Source organism: Chiloscyllium plagiosum, chromosome 2 (assembly GCF_004010195.1).
Source record: "Chiloscyllium plagiosum isolate BGI_BamShark_2017 chromosome 2, ASM401019v2, whole genome shotgun sequence".
Taxonomy (NCBI): domain Eukaryota; kingdom Metazoa; phylum Chordata; class Chondrichthyes; order Orectolobiformes; family Hemiscylliidae; genus Chiloscyllium; species Chiloscyllium plagiosum.
Genome location: NC_057711.1, coordinates 24,488,854 through 24,494,853, shown reverse-complemented (window position 1 = coordinate 24,494,853; position 6,000 = coordinate 24,488,854). Strand labels below are relative to the sequence as shown.

General features: G+C 40.5%; 1 protein-coding gene across 3 annotated transcripts in view; it reads right to left on the bottom strand.

Annotated features, from left to right (window-relative positions):
- LOC122557630 (solute carrier family 22 member 5-like) overlaps positions 1–6,000 on the bottom strand; it is a 170,056-nt gene that overhangs the window by 68,855 nt on the left and 95,201 nt on the right. The window lies entirely within an intron of this gene.

The following is a 6,000-nucleotide window of genomic DNA, read 5'->3' as shown; positions in this document are numbered from 1 at the left end:
TGTCTGTGATGTCTTTAACCCTGGCACCAGGAAGGCAACGCACCATCCTTAAGTCCTGTCTGCTGCTGCAAAAAACCCAGTCAGTTCCTCTCACTATGGAGTCCCCTCTTACCACGGCTCTGTGCAATGTCCGACTCTTCCGCTCTGTCTCCACGCCAACTTTTGATTGACAGACCTGGCCGCCTCGCGGACTGGCAGTGTCATCTGTCTCTATTGTTTCCAAAAGATTCAACTTGTTCCTGACTAGTACTTCCCCCGGGGTCTCTTGCACCTGTCTCCTCTCTGCCTTCCTCATCGTCTGCTCTCTTCTGCTCTCTTCTGGTACAATTGGTATAATAACCTCGCTGAAGGTCTTGTCCAGAAAGATCTCGTTCTCTCAGATGAGCCCAAGGTCCTCGAGTTCTTTCATCAGTGCTGCAATATGCTCGGTCAGTAGCTGAACGTGCACACACTTTCCACACTTATACGAGCCAGACACACCAGAGTCGTTGACCTCCCACTTCAAGCACGTAGCACACTGAACCAGTTTGGCAGTCATGTCTTCACCCTCTTCAACTGTGGCGTAATCACTTCACTCAGCCTCCTTGTCAAAGACTCCTGAGCTAAAGCCTCACTCTTCAATCCACAGGAACTTCCTTGGACCCTCTTTTTGGGGCAAGTCTAAGGACTTTTAATTTAGGTTAGAGGAGGCCCTACTTTGTAGGACTTGGGGTCTAGAACACACCCACTCTAATAACAATCACTTACCTTCCCGACCAGCTTTGCGCTCTGCCTTCACTTCCGCCCAACTCCTGCCGCTCTCTGATGCGAAAAGGTACCTCGTTGGCGTCGAGGTAAGTTCTTAAATAACAATCACTTACCTTCAGTAAGTGATATAGTGCCACATGGCAGAATAGTTAGCAAATTAGAAATGTTTGTGATTGATGGGTCTTTGGCAGTATGGATTAGAAGGAAAATTGAGGCTATGTATTAATGGGTGTTTCTCAGAGTGGACGCGATTTGCTTTTTCTGATTTATATAAATGATTTGGTGTTGAGTGTTGAAGGCAAAATCTCTAAATTTGCAGATGATGCTAAGCTATGGAGAGTGGTGGATTGTGAGGCTGACTCCAGAGGGACATTTACGAGTTGGCGAAATGGGCAAACACCCGGCAGATTAATATAGAGAAATGTGAAGGCATACATTTTGGTGGAAGTAACAGGGAGACAATACAGGCTTAATGATACAACTTTGAAGACAGTACAGGAACCGAGGGATCATACAGTTGAAATGCATAATTCTCTGAAGGTGGCCAGGCAAGTTGAAACAGTTATTAAGAAGGTTTATAGGATCCTTGAATTTATAAATAGAGGCATAGAATATAAAAGCAAGGAAGTGATGCTACATCTCTACAAATTATTGAGCAGAACACACTTAGAGTATTTAAAGAAGGATGTTAACCCCTGGACAGAGTGCAAAGGAGGTTTACTAGAATGATGCCAGGAATGAGGTAGCTGAGATTTATGGAAATATTAGGGAAATTGGGCTTATTCTGTTTCGAGCAGAGACGGTGAAGAGGTAACCTTTTGGTGTTCACAATTAGAGCAACTTTGACAGCGTAAAGAAGGATATTCTGTTTCCACTAATTAATTTTAAGATTGTTAGCAAGAGAACTCGGAATAAGATGAGGAGAAACTTCTTTACTCATAGAGTTGTTAGGATTTGGAATGTGTTGCCTGAGAGAGTGGTGGAAGCGGATTCCATTGGAGGTTTCAAAGGAGCGCTGGATATATATTCCAATGTGCTGAATTTAGAGGGCGACAGAGATAGGGCTGAGAACAGCTGCTCTTTCGAGAGCTGGTACAGCCATGGTGTGTTGAATGGCCTTTTTCTGGAAAATTCTATGATTCTGTGAAAGAGGCCAAATGCCATTTTCACGAAAAGAAGGGTCACTTCCAATCTTTCTGTCGCAGAAATAAACTTCTATAGATTAAGCCAAATGTAAAGTCCTCAAAAGATGTCAAGATCCAAGAAATAAAGGATGTTTTGGAGCTGCCTTCCCTTGGTGAGATCTAAGAAACAATAAGATGCTACTGGAGTCAATGTAAAAGTTTAAATACATATTAGCTGAAATAACTAGTGAAAAGAAAGATAGAAAGCTTCAGTGAAGAAAACAGTCTTATTGTTTACAAAGAGGTCTTTAAAGAAGTTTATAGTATACAGACTAGAGATAATGTGTTCGTCAAGAGTTTCAGATGACAACCTGAATGTTGGACTGAAGTAATCTGTCAATTTTTCTGCTAAGCATATTCAGAAAGATATCATGGAGGACTCAAATTCCCAATCTGAGCTGAGGAAGGTTCAGGTAGGCTAGTAAGATACAGTGCACGTTCCTCAACAATTCTACAGTGGAGTCGAACATAGAATTCTGCTTGAAAAAAACTAAGCCCATAGTAGCTCCCTATAAGTACAAGTACAGATAACAAAGAATCTTTTTTTTTTAAAGATTAAGAACAAAGTTTACTTCAATTCCTGAGCAGAGAACTGTTTAAAAAAACAGATCTTTGCAGAGTGCAGACACAATGACATCAACTCTAGCAGCACAATTAGGAGTCCTCATTGATGATATATTAATGTGACTCATTTGATGATGTGACCAGCCAGCCAAAAATTATTAAAATAGGAAATGACAATTTAAATGAGGAGAGAGAACATAAAAAGAAACAACTTTAAAGTGACAAATTTTTACAGGGGGAGACTTAAAATGATGACTTGCTGTATCCCTCAATGAAAAGTTAAAGTTGTTGTACTACTTGTACTAGTCATCCTCAGGAATCTAGAGAGCCATGGCTATCAGCTTCCATTCCATTAAATCCATGGGCATGTCTTGGAATGGCCCTCATCAAATATGAAAATAAAATATTCTTGATAGCAGTACACTACTAGTGAAGATGGATAAAACTCAATAAGTGTGGGGCCCTGTAAATGATCACTTTATTGAAAGAGATTTTTCACAACACTTGGAATTCCTGACTTTGCAATCTCAGATAATGGATCTTAGTTTGCCAATGAGTGCTTCATAAAGTTCATAGCTTTATGTCCATATATCCATAGTATCAGCAAACCGAGACACCATCTTGCCAATGGTAAAGCTGAAAGCAGAGTGCATGCACTGAAAGCATTGCTGAAGTACAATGACATCCAACTTGCACTTCTGAGCTACAATAAAACTCCATTCAAAAATTGTCTACCTCTTCCACTTACAGAATTGAGATAAGCACTTGAACAAAGTGAGAAAGGGGGTGAATACCATTCCAGTCATGTGTAGAACTATAGCAAACATCACAGAGCCCACAACCAACCAGACCTCTAACCAGGTGAGCCAGTTTGGATTTGAGATCAAGCTCATTTGGGACAGTAGTTGAACAAGCACCACTTCCCAAGTCCTACTGCATTCAAATAAAAATCAAATGACAGAACAGATAGGCACTAGCTTCTGCATTGAACTGATGTTTATACAGCTGAAGCAATCATCAACACAAACAGACGAGAGATAATGCATTCATCAAGATTTTCAAATGCAACCTGAATGCTGGACTGAAGTAATCTGTCAATTCTTCTGCTCAGCACATTCAGAAAGATGTCATGGAGGACTCAAATTCCCAATTTGAGCTGAGAACAAGTTCAGGTAGGCTAGTGAAACTTTGACAGTGTTTGTCTTGTCAAAAAGAAAACAAAGAGAGAGATTTGTGGGACATGTATTGTAATGGGCAGGAACAATGACTTGGGGAGAGATGTTGTAGAAGGACTGCATAATATAGGTCTGGTATCCTGACTATAAGGAATGATAATATACACAATTTTTAACATGACAGCAAATGATCTAATGTCACATGACGTTTGTTTCTCTTGCAGCCTCATGACAAAATGAAGCCACAGTAAGACATTCTTTAAATAAAGCAAAAAGGTGTCCATACCTCAGCAGGCACCATAACTATCCTTTAGCAACCCAACAAGACTAGGAATTTTAGACAGTGGACCTAAACTGTTCCTGAAGAATCACAATGGAAAACCACGTCCCTGTCTATAAGACATCCATCCACTACCATCATTTGCTTCTTTTTATTGATCCAATCTATTTCCCCTTTCAGACCATGCGCTGCCATCTTATGCATGATGCATGAGCATGACATTTCACAAAATGCCTTTTGAAAGTCCATATATACACATATATCACATGATATGGTTCAATCTTTTCAATTCCCTCAATCCCAAAGAGCCCAACCAAATTATTCAGATATGATTTGCCTTGGAGTACAGAAATATCTGGTAAATATATTTCTCCGATACACTGTCAATGACATGGTCAGAGGCTAGCTACACAATTTTGAGGCATTTTTTGAAACATGCCAGTTTCGTTGGCACTTTTGGAAATCCACTTGCAAAACATCTCTTCATTTGTTTGAAATTCTTCATCCCGACAACATGATGCAATGTCCCTTATTTTCAGGAGTTGTGCTATGGCCCTCCTAGATGTTCCATCATTTTGTGTAACTATTATCTCTTCAAAATGTATCACAAACTTGGAAGAATGTAGAACCGAATCTGTAAAGAACATTTTCATTCATTGACTTTCCAAGACACCATATAACATCAGTAATTGCCACTAAAAATATCTAAAAAATTGCAAAAATATAAATTCTTTACAAAAAAACTTACAAATACAAACGTGTACACTTACCAGAATCAGAAGCAGTTAGAATATGTTGTTTTCATCATCTAGAATTCCAAATATCTCAACAATCATTGAATTTTCTGACCAAGTAAGTATACGTTTCGGATAGCAAGTTAATTTACAGTTTATAGAAATACTACAGAGGTGATGATTAAGGCTAGGATCTTGTTGAGATGACACAAATTTTGTCAGTCAGCTGCTGAGCAGGCAAGAGACACGCTTTGCCACTTTCAGGGAAGGCATGCTGAACAACAGGCCAATCACTCAATGACAAATCCACTGGTGAAGTGCAAACTCCTGGAGGGAAGGGAGATAGGTTGGATTTCCCACTCAGCAAGAGCTGCCAGCTCAGGAAAGGCTGGTGTTCAGAGGTGACACAGAAGAGGCCTGGAAGCTGCTAGATGAGCACCCTCGGAGTTCCAGGCTCACTGAGGATATAGGACTTAGGTGGAGGTGAACATTTCTCATGGGGAGAGAGGGGCAGTTGGGTCAGAAATATGGGAGCAGCTGGACCCGTCTGGAACACTGCATGATAGCAGACTCACCTGCTGTTGGTTAATCCTAGCGGCAACAGGCTGGGACACTTCCATTGACTATTTCTGGGCCTCAATTAACGTTGGGGCAGGAAGGTTGACCAGGGGCCTTCCCACCCAGGATGTAATTCCATTGGAGGTGAATTGCAGTGCTGTTTGATACACTCATGAAATGCCTATTGTGCCTCCAAACTAGCCATTTCCAGAAGCAGAATGTCCTGCCCTGTGATGTTTCTTTATATTGTCTGCTATCATGCATCAAGCCAACACCATGTAAAAGTATATTTTGTGACTGCAAGCTTCTGCATTTTAAATTAGCGCAGTGCTGCACTGGCTAGATAGGTGCATTCCAATTACTTCCATTCAACCAGTCTTCCTCCATATTCCTGCATTGTTTTTCTCCTTTAAGTATTTGTTCAATTCCCTTTTTTGAAGTCCACTGTTGCCTGGGTATTTGAATATCAGGCAGTTCATTCCATGTGTTAACTACTTGTTTATGTTTTCACTCTTGCCCGCTTCTTATAGCTTTGCTTTTGCAGGTGTTGTCATTTTGCTTCCTCTTTGTAATTGTTTTAATTCAATGCATTGCTTCACTAAGTTAATACAAAGAAATGACAAACTGGGTCCCTTTGCATCTTTCCTAGATTGTGTTTTAGTTTGCTTTATGCAGTACACAGCCAGGAAATCAAGGAAACTAGTTCACCAACTTGGCCAATCTCAATCATTTCAGCAGGCGTTCAGTTAAGTGGATTA